Source organism: Mytilus californianus, unplaced genomic scaffold (genome assembly GCF_021869535.1).
Source record: "Mytilus californianus isolate M0D057914Y unplaced genomic scaffold, xbMytCali1.0.p SCAF_2, whole genome shotgun sequence".
Classification (NCBI taxonomy): Eukaryota; Metazoa; Mollusca; class Bivalvia; order Mytilida; family Mytilidae; genus Mytilus; species Mytilus californianus.
In genome coordinates this window covers 116,845,033-116,861,803 of record NW_026262668.1, presented here as the reverse complement: position 1 = coordinate 116,861,803, position 16,771 = coordinate 116,845,033, and the positions used below count along the sequence as shown (strand labels likewise).

Genomic DNA, 16,771 nt, shown 5'->3' with positions numbered 1-16,771 from the left:
AATAAAGAAATGAAGGACTCCTATCCAAACCCTTTTACTATCCTCTATTATTTTTTTTATTTCCAAAAAAAATGAATGAATGCGGTAACACAGTGGAACCAATTTCTGTGAACATTTTATTTTTTCTTCTTTAATCAAATTGTCACTAAAGGTTAGGCGCAACCCAAAATCTTTCCACAGTTTAGTTTAGTTTCTTTCGGGACTAACAGATAATCCAATGTAAGTCCACGGTTTCTTGTATTTCACATGTTTCAACATATTTGTACATTAGATATACTTTCGGAATTAGGTTGGTGGAAGTTGGTTCTAAATTTATGTATAATTTACAAACGTTTAAATGATAGGATAATTTTTTCGATATTTTCTCGGCTTATCCATCCCACTAGGAAACCTCACGAGACTAAACATATTCGAAGCAAAACAAATCACCAGGAAAGAATTTTGACATATTTTGATGAATTGATTCACTTTTGAAGGACAATTTCTGGTGTAGGTAATATTTGCTATTTAAGAATTTAATGTTTTGACGTAAATTGTTTTTGAATTTCTTTATACCAGTAAAACACGAAAAATGGACTAGAGGGCGTTCCTCATGTCTACTCAGTTTCTAAAACATTTGTTCACCACTGGCATGTGTTATAATTATAATTATGTCAGAGAATCATAAATAACTTTAGTCCAAATAATTATGACGTCTTCAACTCTTGAAAGGCTATCTTAATTTTTTAATGTGACGCGTTGTAGGAAGGTGTTACAGCAAAAAATTTAAATAGACTTTCAAGAAAAAATTTAGACTTTCAAGACGCCATAATTATTTTTGACGAAGATAACTTGTACCATTGCAAACTCGTACCAATGTCAACTCATACCACTAAAAGCAAACTTGTACCACTGCACAGCAACTACATCAATTACATAAATTAATTCAGGCCAAATTCAATTTGTTAATTTCAAAGATTATATATAAACTGTTAAGTATGTTTTGTTAAGACATTTCATTAAACTTTTGGTATATGTTACAAGTAGGTGATGGTGTGAGTTTGTATAGGTACCTCTTTGCAGTGGTATGAGTTAACTTGCTTCTATGTCAGACCGTCATCATATTTAGTTCTGTCCATTTAATTTTTTTTATAGCTATGACTGACCTCAAGTTTACACCGATTGACTGACATTTTTAAAACAATTACTTTTGATATTTGACAATTAACAGAGCTCCAGATAAGCTGCGTATTTGCGTGATCACGCAATAAAAATAATTGAAAACCCAACGCAAGTGCCCATTGCAGAGTTCTAAAACCCAATTCATGCAAAGGAAAACCCAATAATTTGTCAAAACCATGAGTTCTTAACGCTTTTAGTCGCTATCGTGTGTGCTATTTACCCTTATCTATTACATAGTCGTCGCGTAAATCTATTTTTGTAATATTGAAAATTGAAAATGTCCTTTCGTTCTAAAAATAGAGCGTTGAAAGGGTCCCTGTTGAAACTTATTTGCTTAAAGGTACACGTGGTGATGAAAACATTTCGATCTTCTCTGTCTTTATCAATTAGCGTTAGTCATGTCGTCATAATTCTTTTCGTATTGCTCAGGATTTAAAATTACACTTAGCAATGAATTAAAACAAAAGTAGATTTCCGGTAAAAATATTGAATAGAAGCATGTTTTTAGCTTCTTTTTGAGAGCTGAGGAATTTTGATGAAAACAAGACCCAGCTAGTGTTATTATAATGGCGTATTTGTGTGCCTTAACGAGAACAGGGTTAGAACTCGTCAGAACTAAATCAGTTGGAACATGAAAGGCCAAATCACTTACAATGTATATGAAGTCAGCATCGGAAACCAAAAGTTCTAATAAGGGACAAGTAAACCCAGATTTATGTAAATAAAATTAAACAAAAAAATTGCTTATTTTTAGTTCAAAGGTATATATAATATATATTTAATTTTAGTTGATGAGTGAACACACATATTAGTTTTAATGTAAATGTAGCTTGCCACTTTCTTTGTTTTTGGTCTATTGTTCTTTATGCCTAAGATACATGTAGTTGTCTTATTGGCAAGTGCAGTACACCATTGTCATTTATTTATTTGATGTTGCAGGATTATTTGTAAATTGAATGTGGTCTCAGTCATTAAACCACCCTATAAACCTGGTCAAGGATCTTAAATCTGGGAGCTACTTATTTTTTTTTAAGTAGGTCTGGGAAACAGGTGATAGGGACTGGCAACACTATCTTACATCACTTAATGTTCACAAATATTACATAAAAATCTGAAAACTATTAGCCACACCTACCCCAAATAAACTGAATGGTGATCATATGTGCTCTAGAATGGTAATTAGGTACTGTCCTATTAGTGCCACCAGTAAATATAAGTTATGGAAAAAACAAAACTCTGTGTTGAAACCGGACACAGATTAAACATACAATTGCTCGTCAGTGTATAAACCAAATAAAATAGCTATCACATTTAAAAGAAACATATTTTATTAATAAGATGGATGAACATCTCTGTTTGATAGAATGTGATTATAACATGCCTAAATTCAATATTGTGTTGATGAAAAAACCCAATACGTTAAGGAGCTTGGTGGTGAAAAACCCAATTTGATATTTGCTTGAGGGGTGAATTGGAATTAATAATGCAATTGAAAAACTATTTCACTCAATTAAATAAAAAAATGGTGGGTAAAAACCCCAATTTGTGAATTCTTATCTGGAGCTCTGATTAATGTCCATGATGGTGAATAAACTAAAAAAATGTGAATATACATATGTAGTACATTTGTGGATCAATTTCAAGTTCATTTTTATGATTGTGTTATTGCAGTTGACCTGAGGTCAATATTGCCATAAATGAAGTCAATGAACAATCAACTCTTTAGCCTTATTGTGAAGTAATGATAAAGGCATTGTGACATTGGAAATACATGGGAAAATGCACAAATTTGAAATTAGCCTATGTCTCTGGTTTTACTTACATTTGTACATGCCAACTTTCAAGATTTAAATGTAGGTATGAGCTTTATGGTTTCAACCCCTTGTCGTGATTGCTTATTACTAAGATTGTTAAAATAGCTGCAAAACAAGATTTAGTTTAAATCTACAGGAAAAAAATTGTTTATTTCCCAATTTAGAACCCTTCCTGAGGGAAATCACGAAGATCAATAATTAGCCTTTCAATATGTTTTCATGCGATCACCCTTTTAGTTAATGTTCCTCAGCTTAAAAGATTTATGGTTGATGAATTATCATCCGCTTTAAATTGGTTCTTACAATGCATAAGAAGAAAAAGGGTGTTGCTTCATGCCCATAGAAATGTGGAGACCAATGCTGATACAATCAACACTTTGAATAGCATGTGCTTCCTACGTACAAAGTCTGCATTTAACAGACTCTAAAGTTGAGCACAGTAGCTATAGCTTTAATGATGTTTAAAACCAGTATTGATCTTCTTCAGAAGACTGTCCAGGCTAAAAGAAAACTTTTCAAGTCTGTCAGTCCTGTACTGACCAACGTCACAAAGTGAAAGTATATTCTTAACAGTTAAAGGCACTAAGTTTTTTTTAGACAATACAACTTCATATGTATATACAAAATGTATATGCTCTTTTCTTAGTGGCGGAATTAACACCACCACTACGTGTTACAGCTTCCACCCCAACTTGAGTCAAGATATCATAGCAACTTGTTAATGTTAGAAAAAGGAAGAATCATAAGACATGCCAAATTAGAAAAAGGTGTTTTTATACGACCGCAAAAAAATTTTTGTGGTCGTATATTGGGATGACATTGGCGTCGTCGTCGTCGTACGAAGACACATTAGTTTTCGCACTCTTACTTTATGTTAATCGAATGGATCTCAATGAAATTTTACCATAAGGTTCAATACCACAAAAAGAAGGTGGGGATTGATTTTGGGGGTTATGGTACCCACAGTTAAGGAATTAGGGGCCAAAAATAAGCATTTTTGTAACTTCCAGACATAACTTGTGTGTAAGTGTATGGATCTCTCTGACATTGTACCACAAGGTTCCATATCACAAAGGGAATGCTGAGATTGATTTTGGGGGTAATTGCCTCCACATTTTAGGAATTAGGGGCCAAAAAGGGGCAAAAAACAAGCATTTTTCTAGTTTCATGACAATAACTTGTGTCTAAGTGTATGGATCTCTCTGACATTGTATCACAAGGTTTCATATCACAAAGGAAATGCTGGGATTGATTTTGGGGGTAATTGCCTCCAAATTTAAGGAATAAGGGGCCAATAAGGGGCAAAAAACAAGCATTTTTCTAGTTTCATGACAATAACTTGTGTGTAAGTGTATGGATCTTTATGAAATTGTACTACAAGGTTCCATATCACAAAGGGAATGCTGGAATTGAGTTTGGGGGTAATTGCCCAAAAAGTTTAGGAATAAGGGGCCAAAAAGGGCAAAAAAACATGCATTTTACTAGTTTCAGGACAATAACTTGTGTGTAAGTGTATGGATCTTTATGAAATTGTACTGCAAGGTTCCATATCACAAAGGGAAAGCTGGGTTTGAGTTTGGGGGTAATTGCCGTAAACATTTAGGAATTTGGGGCCAAAAAGGGGCCAAAAAACAAGTATTTTTCTAGTTTCCAGAAAATAACTTGTGTTCAAGTGTATGGGTCTCTCTGAAATTGTACTGCAAGGTACCATACCACAAAGGGAAAGCTGGGATTGAGTTTGGGGGTGATGAAACATAAGGGGGTTCAAAAAATTGGGGGGGATATTTTTTTCCTTTTTTTTCTTTAAAATTTTCCATTTTGAAATTGGTTATTTCTGATTTATATATAAAAGCAAATAATAATGATATGGTTTGAATAGGTAAATTAAAAATTTTTAAGTTCTTAGACCACTTTCATTCTGTGTGAGAAACCTATGCTGTGTCAAATATTTAATTACAATCCAAATTCAGTGCTGTATCAAGCTTGAATGTTGTGTCCATACTTGCCCCAACTGTTCAGGGTTCGACCTCTGCGGTCGTATCAAGCTGCGCCCCAGCGGAGCATTTTATTGATTGTATGCAAGAAGTACTTGGTTCTTAACTTAAGCATATCATTACTGGTATTTGACAAATATATGTCTTGTGAACATCTAAAGAATGTTATTTGATAGATGTTTAATACTTCATGTACTTGGTGATTTTCTAGTTCAAGGAGCTAAAAATTTTGTGGCCTTATCAAGTCTTCTTCCTTGATTTTCTTTTCAAAAAATGACAAAAATTGTATAGATATAGTTTTGACACACATTTGTGAGTAGGAAATATTTCACACATACAAGGCAGATATTGTCCATACAGACAAACACTATAGAAAAGCACATACAAGGCAGATGTTGTCCATACAGACAAACACTATAGAAAAGCACATACAAGGCAGATATTGTCCATACAGACAAACACTATAGAAAACTACTTTATAGTTGATATTACAGAAGCATGCACTTTTAATTTGCAGGTAAACAATACAACATTTATAATTTTATCAAATTTCTTCAAAATACTTATATAAATATTAAAACTGGCTTTTCTATGATGTCTGATAACTACATTTATTTTGACTTGATGGATCTAAAAGACCTTGTTTTTTTTCTAATTAAAAAGAATTAAATGTGTAATGATTATTTATTTGATTTAGCAACATATATGCATTAATTCGATTACTTTTCCACATAGTCTTATAACATGTATAAGGCCTTCCCTGAGATCAGAATTATGGTGCAGAACTAACATAAGAAACATGATCACATACACAATCCAGTGACATAAAGGTGTCAAGTATATTGACAGAAATTACTTCCATTCTAATAATATGTGTAAAAATATATAGATAAATGTCAAAAACAAAATAAACACATATTATAGTAGTAGTATAAAGTCATTGATAAATAGGTACAAAGTAATCATTAATGGTAATTAAGTACATGTGGTAGTAACTGTGGTAAGTAGGACATGACGGGAATATATACATCGGTTGTCTTTCCTGCATACCTTTTTTTAGATTTCCGTCTCTTTTTCTCATTCAGTCACTGAATTTCACAAAGACACGAAGACTTTCTATGGGTACAAATATATGTCCATATTTGCATTGATTCTTACACAATTATGAGAACCAAATCAGTATCATGAGTATCAATCCCAGATCGTGGATGGCATGGATGTGTGCGTAACACTAGGGAATTTTTCAGTGGGATTTTTAGATGAATATTTATTTTTATGTCTCTGCCACGGCAAGGAGCATAAAGTTTTACCCTTGTCTTTCTGTTCTCCTGTACATCCCAAAATTAGTTTCCGCTCTCTAACTTTAGTTTCCCTCAACCAAATATTATGAAACCTAATTATATACAATGTTTATTACCACCAAACACAAATCAAGTTTGAATTTGGGTGGTGTCACTTTCACTGTTCTCGAGTTATGCCCCGTTATAAACAGAAAAAAATGGCAAATTTGCCATTTCTGCACTCTAACTATGTTTGCCTCAACCAAATGTTATTAAACATATACACATTGATATTACCAATAAAAAACAGATCATGTTCATATTTGGGTGGTGTTACTTTCACTGTTCTCAAGTTATGTCCCTTGGTAAATTGAAAAATTGCTGAATTTGACGTATATTTACAATTATCAAGTGGTGATCATGTTAATCCAACGTCGAATATCACCCTCAACTGGTAATAATGTGCATCCATAATACACACCAAGTGGTAATCATGTTAATCCAACGTCAGATATACACCCTCAGTGTGGTAATCATGTTCATCCAATGTCAGATATACACCCTCAGTGTGGTAATCATGTTCATCCAACGTCAGATATACACCCTCAGTGTGGTAATCATGTTAATCCAATGTCAGATATACACCCTCAGTGTGGTAATCATGTTAATCTATAATACACACCAAGTAGTAATCATTTGCATTCATGGTCAAATATAGGTACATGTACACCCTCAGTGGTAATTTGATGAGTCAAGTCTTTTCCATTTGATTTCATAATTTGTTCTTATGTTCTGCTGTCCTAGGTAAGGGGAGGGTTGAGTGCCCGCAAACATGTTTAACCCTGCCAAATTTGGTGTGAGCTTGTTCCATGTCAGGAGCCTGTAATTTAGTGATTGTAGTTTGTTGCTATATATCATATTTTTTTCTGATTATTGTTTTGTATATATATTAGGTCGTTAGTTTTCTTGTTTGAAATGTTTAACATAAGTCAAGACAGAGCATTTTATATCTTGCTTAGTGAAATGGGGTTTGCACATTGTTGAAGGCCGTATGGTTTATGGTGACTTGTAGTTGCTTACTTTTATGTCATTTTGACTCTGGTGGAAAGTTGTCTCATTGGCAAACATACCCCATCTTCACATTTTTATGTAAAATAAGTTAGAATCATGTGTATCCCTAGTCAATTTTGGGATTTCGACACAACTTGCATATGAAACCTTATCACAGGGTTCTCACTTAACATTTTTGAAGGTGAGTCCAGGGACTCGTCATTTTTTGCCATAGCGAGTTCAACAGTGAGAAAATGAAATTTAATTGCTATTACATTTATTATTTCAGTCCCTGTGACAAAATAGAGTAAGGAAATGACATCAGCATTAGATTATTTTTTATACTTTTATAAAAAATGATGATATGTGTGCTCAGCTGATAGAACATTTTTCAATCTTGATGCAGTTTTGGACTCGATCACCTGTTTTGTAATTGGTGAGTCCAAACAGATTTTCATGAGTCCAGGACTCATGGACTTGCCTTAGTGAGAACCCTGATTATCACAAACACATGATTATTTAATTGTATTAGAAACATTTAATAAGGAATTCTGCTGCTAAAATGTTGTTAATTTTTACTAAGCATGATGATCACAAATGTCAAACCAATTCATGTTTTGAAAAGACAGTTTTGAAACAAGTATGAATAGCTTTGATAATTATCTTAATGATACACATGTATACAGGATTTATGTCAAGGACATTGACAAATCACCTGTGTATTACATTTACATGTACTTGTAGTCTGTAGGGCAAAAGTCATCACTCTGATATCCCAATATTTACATAATTACAAAACTGTATGTCATAGCCAATAAAATAAGTTCTATTATTTCCTTCTTTAATTACAATTTCCTGGATGTGTATTGTTTTTTTTGTGATATTGACATGATAATTAGACCCATGCAGGTAAGTTATGATTGATATATTTGTATTTGTTTATTTAGCTAATTTGAACTGTATTGCAATTATCATTGTACAAGGAGAAACTAGTTTGATTTCTTTATTATTTCTCACAAAAAAGAAGAGTTTTATAAAACTGCAGCAACCACATCCATGTCTTAAATATGAGCATAACAATGAATATTACAGTTGGAGCAGGATCTGCTTATATGAGCACATGAAATCACCTTGGTTTGTTGCTTTTTGACTTTTTGTGTTCCCCTTCTGGAGATTGTATTTTTCTTTGACTTCAAGTTTTTGGTTGACTCTTGGTATTGTCTTTTTTTTTTTATTAGTAAGGTCTGTCGTCATGGTCATAAAAAATTTCTTAAAACTTGTTATTTTATGATAGATCTGCAGTATTTTGATGATACAATGTATTAGTATAAAACATGGTGCGTTTATTTAGTTTAATTCTTTGATGGAAAGATGTATTTGGATATGTAAAGTACTGGTACTTGAAAACCACATGAAGTACAGTAACATATACATCATATATATTTACAAAAAAGAAACCTGACTTTGACAAGTAATCATATGTAGGAGTACATAAGTTGTTTACCTTCAGTACAAGATGTATTTGTCTTAATATAATAAATAGATATTAATTATACCAAGTTTTTGTGATATTTTTTGTACCTTATGAAAAGCACCTACCATAAATGTATAAAATCTTGTAAGATATGGCATCAAAGTTTTGAATCAGTATTCATAACATATATACAACAGCATTTTATTTGATGGATGTGTGATTTTGTTTAGAGATTCATTGAATATACATACATTTTTGGATTTATTTATATTTTACTCTCCAATTTCCTATAACATTTGGAGAGATTTCATTGACAAGGTAGGGAAGAAATCTAGTAACTTACCAAGGCTTCTTATTCCAGTTACATGTAGCAGGTGAAAATTGATTTTGTGGAATTTATTGTTTTACCTTTAAGATGTTCCTTTATAAATAAAAAAAATTTGCAGATTTTTAAAAATCTCCTCTGATAGTACATGTTAAAATGTCCAAAACTTTTACAGAATTGATGATTGACAAACCCTCTACAGATGATCCTCATTTAATTTCATCAGGTGGTAATTGCAAACAGGGGATCAAAAGTGGCACACAAAAATATTTTTAGTAATTCCCAATTCCCTTAAACATGCTAGAAACTTTAGGAAAACCTGTTTCATCTTCTATGAAATTGAAAGGCCCATGTAAATCAAACTTGATTTTTATTTGACCGCAAAAATTTTGCAGTCGTATATTGGTATCACGTCATCGTCGACGGTTGTCGTCCGAAGACACATTGGTTTCCGGATAATAACTTTTGTTTAAGTGTATGGATTTCTATGAAAGTTTACCATAAGGTTTATGACCACAAAAGGAAGGTTGGGATTGATTTTGGGGGTTATGGTCCTAACAGTTCAGGAATTAGGGGCAAAAAAGGGGGAAAAATAAGGGTTTCCAGGTTAATGGACAATTACTTAAGTACAAAACATAATTTTAAAGCAGTATAAGGGAGGTAATTCAAACACACATTGTCAAATTACCTCTCTTACACTGCTTGTAAATTATTTATAAAGAAATGTATTGTCTTTAGGTGATAAGCTGTCAATTTATTTTTAGAAGTTACTATTTTAAAATTGTTTAATAAAGGTAATTTAATTATAGCCATGATTATGTATGTGAAGGAATTTTATTTTTAGATATTACTATTTAATATTGCTGATGGAGGCTTTTTAATTTTAAAAAAGCATTTTTCTAGTTTCCAGACAGTAACTTGTGATTAAGTGTATGGATCTCTCTAAAATTGTACTACAAGGTTCCATACTACAAAGGAAAGACTGCAATTGAGTTTGATGGTTAATGCTAAAAGAGGAATTCAAAAAGTTTGAGGGGAAGGGGGTTTCCAATTTTGTTTTAAAAGGGTTCATACATTGTATTTTTTTTTCAAAATTTTCAAAGAAGAAATCTTCAATTGCACAGTATTGCACATTAGATTTGTAAGATCTTTGACCACATTTTTTTTGTGTCAGAAACCTATATTATGTCAAAAATTTGATCACAATCCAAATTCAGATAGTATTAAGCTTGAATATTGTGTCCAAATTTGCCCCAACTGTTCAGGGTTCAACCACTGCGGTCGTATCAGGCTGCGCTCAGCGAAGCATTTTATTATATTTTGTTCATATGTTGTGCTGTTACACCACTGTTCCAGGTTAGGGGAGGATTGGGTGCTGGCTAACATGTTTAACCCCGCCACATTGTGTGCCTGTCCCAAGTCAGGAAGGAGCCTGTAATTCAGTGGTTGTCGTTTGTTGCTGTATATCAAATTTGTATTTCGTTCCATTCATTGTTTTTACATAAATCAAGCCGTAAGTTTTCTTGTTTGAATTGTTTTACATTTGTCATTTCGTGTCCTTTAACAGCTGACTATGTGGTATGGGTTTTGCTCATTGTTGAAGGCCGTGCATTGACCTAAAGTTGTTAACTCTATGACCATCTTCTATGTCATTTGGTTTCTGGTGTATAGTTGTTTCGTTGGTAATTATACCACATCTTCTTATTTTTATATTGGTCATGTGTTGGTAGGAATGATTAATGGATGGACACCTACAAATTCTCATATTGTTCTTATTGGAAGCCAAAATGACCATGGGAGCCATTCTTTGATCCTGTATTGGCAATATTAAAAAGTCTTCTCATGGGACAACAAGGCCAGTGTTTAGAAGTTTACTGAATTGATAATTTTGAGACCCTGTATAAAAATCCTTATATAATGTTCATTGAGTGGCAAACAATGTGGCAGTGGTGGTTCAATGTTACCATTGAGTTCTTGTAGGAAATCACATTTTCAACTTCTTTAAAAAAAATCTTACATGGCTGAAAACCAAACTTGTAATGATTTTATATTAAAACTCCTTGACAAACTCATCATTTGATCATATTTGAATTTAAAACATAGCACCAAAGGACTTCTTTGATTGTTATCGAACTGTTTTCAAAATATTTTCTCTAAATCTTCCAATCTTTTGAAATACATGTATTACTGTATTTATGATTGGATTTATTTTTTCATGAACTATTTTAAGAGGTAAAAGCCTATTGAGTGAATCAAGCTTCAAGGGGCCCTAGTTATGAAAAGATACATGTACTGTAAATTGGTTTATTTTATTTAGAATATTGCAATTTCATGGACCAAACCTATTCATAAGGTTTTATTTTCATGTTTTCTTGTCTATCTGAATGATCAAAGTTACATGATGAAATATTCACATTTTTATCATGTTGTCTGTGAATCTTATAATGATGTATTTCCCATTTGATAATAGTGATAAAAATTTGAATTAAAGTTTAAAAGCTCAATATCATAAATATTTAACAGAGACATAAAAAGTTATATAGAAATCTAATTTACGTTATGAATAGTAACTCTTTGTTCGATTGTTTAATTTTAATTAAAAGTGGACATATAACACTATAAGATTCACATGACGAGATTATTGTGTCTATATCTATCATACCATAAATAGCAAAAATGAATTCTTATGAAAATATCCTTTTTTACAGTATCCTACTACTGTACATGTAATTAACTAGTCTAAAATAGATTTGAATTATAGTGTAAATTCTATTACATCTGAGTTTAATCCAGTTTAATGCCTTTATGCAGATATTTTAAACTTGACATTTTAACTCTTCGTTCTTATATAATATTTTAATGAGGCATTCTGATATCTATTTATTATGACACCTACAGATAAACTATAAATAAATAAAATCCCCGTTGATAAATTAGATGACCATGTTACGTTGTACATGAGTATGAATAGGAAGTGGATAATTTTGTTTTGATATTAAGGTTCTAATGGTAAGAGATTTTTTTATTGCTCTTTTTATTTGATCTACCGCTATTTCTAAAACCAGAAAGTACAGGAGTACAGTACCAACAATGATTGCTTTTTTTTTTAATCAGTACATTTGACCTAAGTTGACAGTATTTAAATACATGATCTTCCAATTAATGTATTTTCCCAGAATATTTGATGTCACAATGCAGATATCCTCACGTCACAATGTCCTATGACGAGATTTTCCCCAAATGACCTAGGTCAACCGGGGCAGTTCATTCATAAAAACTGTAATTGGAAAGTCCTCCATACTACATGTACAAAAATGTACAACATATTTCACCTTAATATGGCCAGGAGCAAACAACAAACTCAGCACACGTTTATTAGAAGACATATTAGATATATTTAAGGTTTCTGAAGTGTGTGAACTCCCAGAATTAAAGACCATCAGCTGGAGTGTCTAAAGTAATTCAAGGCAGGATTCCCTGAGAATATGTAGTTGTATATGGTGAACCAACACCTGGAGTTGTAATTTTGCGGTAGGGTGAAAAACGAGTGGATACCTATGGGTATTCATAGTTTGTCTTTGAAAAAGTAAGAAATAATTGATATCAAAGACAATAACACTGGTAAATTACGGCAAAGTAACATGTTGCTCCTTCAAGCTTGGCAACTTCAGGACCTTACTTTGCAGTAATTGATGAGTGTTGTTGTCTTTAATATTGAATATTAAGAGAATATGTACAAGTTCTTCCCTACTTATAAGGAAAGGCCAGAGCATATTTCAAAAAAGAGTCCTGGAAGTTTATGTCTGGTTTGTACTGAATATTGAATAAATGGATTTTTTTTTGTCATAAAGATACTTTTTGATGAACTAACAATTGTCTCTTATATGTAGGATTCTTTTGAGGTTATATGGTCATGATGGTTGAAGTAATTGTTAGATCACTAATATAAAGCATTTAGTTGCTGTATGGGATGTCAAATTCCCCGAATTACTACTTCTGTGATACAGTTACTCATTTTTGGGTTTCGGGCAGCTAATTCAATTGCTTAATATCAGATTGCAACTTTATTTGGAAAAATGGTCACATATATAAATGAGAGGAAGATGAGGTCAACATTTAAGGGTCAAGGCCATAGTTACTTAAAAAAATCTAAATTTGTGGGGAAAAGTGGTTTCTGGATGTTAAAGTACTCTAAACACTACATTTCTGATTGCCACATTACTTAGATATATGGCTAACAAATAATGAAGGTAACTTCCCCATTTATTTTGAGGTCAATACCTCAAAGGTTAAGGTAGTTACTAAAAAGCTTATCAAAATTTGTGCAGAAAAAGGCTTCAGATGTTTAATCAAATACTACATTTTGAATTGCAACTTTTCTTGAATATAAGGTCACATATAATGAGAGGAAGATACCTATTGATTTTAAGGTCAATAACTCAAAGATCAAATTCATGGTTACTAAACATAGATTGAAATTTGTATAGAAAAGTGGTTTCTGCATGGTTAATCAAATACTACATGCATAGGCAACTTAATTTTTATTTGTGGTAACATTTAATAAGAGGAAGATCCTTTTTGATTTAGAAACCATTTAGTCTAAGGTCAAGGACATAGTTGCTAAAACGAATTGTGTAAAACAAAATTATGTCTGAAATCACAGCCAAAAGGAATCATACTTTTTAGCTCACCTGGCCCAAAGGTCCGTCGTCGTCGTCGTTAGCTTTTACAAAAATCTTCTCTTCTGAAACCACTGGGCAAAATTTAACCAAACTTAACCACAATCATCATTAGGGTATCTAGTTTAAAAAATGTGTCTGATGACCCCGCCAACCAACCAAGATGGCCGCCATGGCTAAAAATAGAACATAGGGGTAAAATGTAGATTTTGGCTTATATCTCTGAAACCAAAGCATTTAGAGTAAATCTGACATAGGTAAAACTGATTATCAGGTCAAGATCTATCTGCCCTGAAATTTTCAGACAAATCTGACAACCCGTTGTTGGGTTGCAGCCCCTGAATTGGTAATTTTAAGGAAATTTGCAGTTTTTATACGACCGCTAAAAAATTTTGTGGTCGTATATTGGTATGACGTTGGCGTCGTCGTCGTCAGAAGACACATTGGTTTTTCGCACTCTAACTTTAGTTTAAGTGAATGGATCTCTATGAAATTTTACCATAAGGTTCAATACCACAAAAGGAAGGTTGGGAATGATTTTGGGGGTTATGGTACCAACAGTTAAGGAATTAGGGGCCAAAAATAAGCATTTTTGTAACTTCCAGACATAACTTGTGTGTTAGTGTATGGATCTCTTTGACATTGTACCACAAGGTTCCATATCACAAAGGGAATGCTTGGATTGATTTTGGGGGTAATTGTCTCAAAATTTTAGGAATTAGGGGCTAAAAAGGGGCAAAAAACAAGCATTTTTCTAGTTTCATGACAATAACTGGTGTGTAAGTCTATGGATCTTTCTGAAATTGTACTACAAGGTTCCATATCACAAAGGGAAAGCTGGAATTGAGTTTGGGGATAATTGCCCAAAACGTTTAGGAATAAGGGGCCAAAAAGGGGCCAAAAATAAGCATTTTTCTAGTTTCCAGAAAATAACTTGTGTTCAAGTGTATGGATCTCTCTGAAATTGTACTGCAAGGTTCCATATCATAAAGGGAATGTTTGGATTGATTTTGGGGGTAATTGCCTCAAAATTTTAGAAATTAGGGGCCAAAAAGGGGCAAAAAACAAGCATTTTTCTAGTTTCAGGACAATAACTTGTGTGTAAGCGTATGGATCTTTATGAAATTGTACTACAAGGTTCCATATCACAAAGGGAAAGCTGGAATTGAGTTTGGGGGTAATTGCGCTAAATGTTTAGAAATATGGGGCCAAAAAGGGGCCAAAAAACAAGCATTTTTCTAGTTTCCAGACAATAACTTGTGTTCAAGTGTATGGATCTCTATGAAATTGTACTGCAAGGTACCATACCACAAAGGGAAGGCTGGGATTGAGTTTGGGGGTGATGAATCATAAGGGGGTTCAAAAAATTGGGGGGGGGGGGGGGGGTTTTCCCTTTTTTTTTTCCTTTAAAATTTTCCATTTTAAATTGATTATTTCTGATTTATATATAAAAGCAAATAATAATGATATGGTTTGAATAGGTAAATTAAAAAATTTTAAGTTCTTAGACCACATTAATTCTGTGTCAGAAACCTATGCTGTGTCAAATATTTAATCACAATCCAAATTCAGTGCTGTATCAAGCTTGAATGTTGTGTCCATACTTGCCCCAACTGTTCAGGGTTCAACCTCTGCGGTCGTATCAAACTGCGCCCAGCGGAGCATTTTATTGGTTATTATCTTGAATATTAATATAGATAGAGATAAACTGTAAACAGCAATAATGTTCAGCAAAGTAAGATCTACAAATAAGTCTTCGTGACCAAAATTGTCAGTCGACCCATTTTGGAGTTATTGCCCTTTATTGTCAATTTTTAACAATTTTTTTGTAAATTTTTGTAATCTTTTACAAAAATCTTCTTCTCTGAAACTACTGAGACAAATTTAACCATACTTGGCCATAATCATTATTAGGGTATCTAGTTTAAAAAATTTGTCAGATGACCCCGCCTTCCAACCATCATGGCCGACATGGTTAAAAATAGAACATAGGAGTTAAATGCGGTTTTTGGTTCACATCTCTGAAACTAAAGCATTTAGAGCAAAGCTGACAGGTGGCAAAAATGTTCATCAGATTTAGATTTATCTGCCCTGAAGTTTTCAGACGAATCCGACAACCCGTTGTTGGGTTGCTGCCCCTGAGTTAGTAGTTTTACAGAAATTTCTCAGTTTTTTGTTATTATCTTAGATATCATTATAATATCTAATATCTAATATCTAATATTATTAATTATGATTTTAACGTTATTTTACATGATTTCCAAAGCATCAGTAAATACAGGTGAGCGACACAGGCTCTTGAGAGCCTCTAGTTTAAAGTAAACATAAAAACTATGCCATCATGTCACTTAAAGCTTTTCTCTTTAGTAAGGGGTGTGGGGTACTTGAGCTTGCTTACTAAGGTTCTTAATTTTGTTTACAAATGATATTTCCTTCATCTACAGGTGCACTATATATATGTATTAATATGTAATTCATTTAAGTGTAATCAGCCTAATAAATGGTAAATGAGTGAACAAAATAGTATTTAAATGAAAAGTGTAGTGTAGACCACACTGTTAAGCCAATTATAAGGTTTTCTTAAACAAGTGGTGTTAATAGGGGAATACACTGCAGTTCAACAATATACTGAGTTACTGAGTATCCTAAAGTTTTCTTGATTGTAAAAGTGTGAGACATGCAATATGTTTAGGACATATTATTTAACAAGAAGGCTAGAAATGATGTTTGCACTCTAATAGGAAGCATCAAAATTTATCATGGTGCAGACATCTGTAGCCTCTAGCTACTAATTGAAACATTATCTTGTATAAATTGAAGTTTATTGATATAATCACAACAATCTGCATGTCATAATTGAAACAAACAAGTGCATATTGATAAAGAATGTACAAAGAAGATAATATACAGGGTATGTTTTTATCTAGTGTTTACTTTCAACTTTTATTTTCTTTCTTTCTGCCCTTCCTCTGTCTGTATCTCTCTCTCTCTCTC

The 16,771-nt window shown here is 32.7% G+C and overlaps 1 protein-coding gene across 7 annotated transcripts in view; it reads left to right on the top strand.

The window, feature by feature from the left end:
• Positions 1-385: 385 nt before the first annotated feature.
• The window catches only part of LOC127730823 (ecotropic viral integration site 5 ortholog-like), a 77,254-nt gene continuing 60,868 nt past the window's right edge, over positions 386-16,771 (top strand). For 4 of the 7 annotated variants that reach the window (XM_052239419.1, XM_052239422.1, XM_052239415.1 and 1 more), the window contains exon 1: positions 392-489. The gene's annotated coding sequence lies outside the window, so the exon portion shown is untranslated. Of the gene's footprint in view, positions 494-8,058; positions 8,209-12,052; positions 12,108-16,771 lie in introns of those variants that run through there. The other 3 variants (XM_052239416.1, XM_052239417.1, XM_052239418.1) reach the window with 3 other exon arrangements.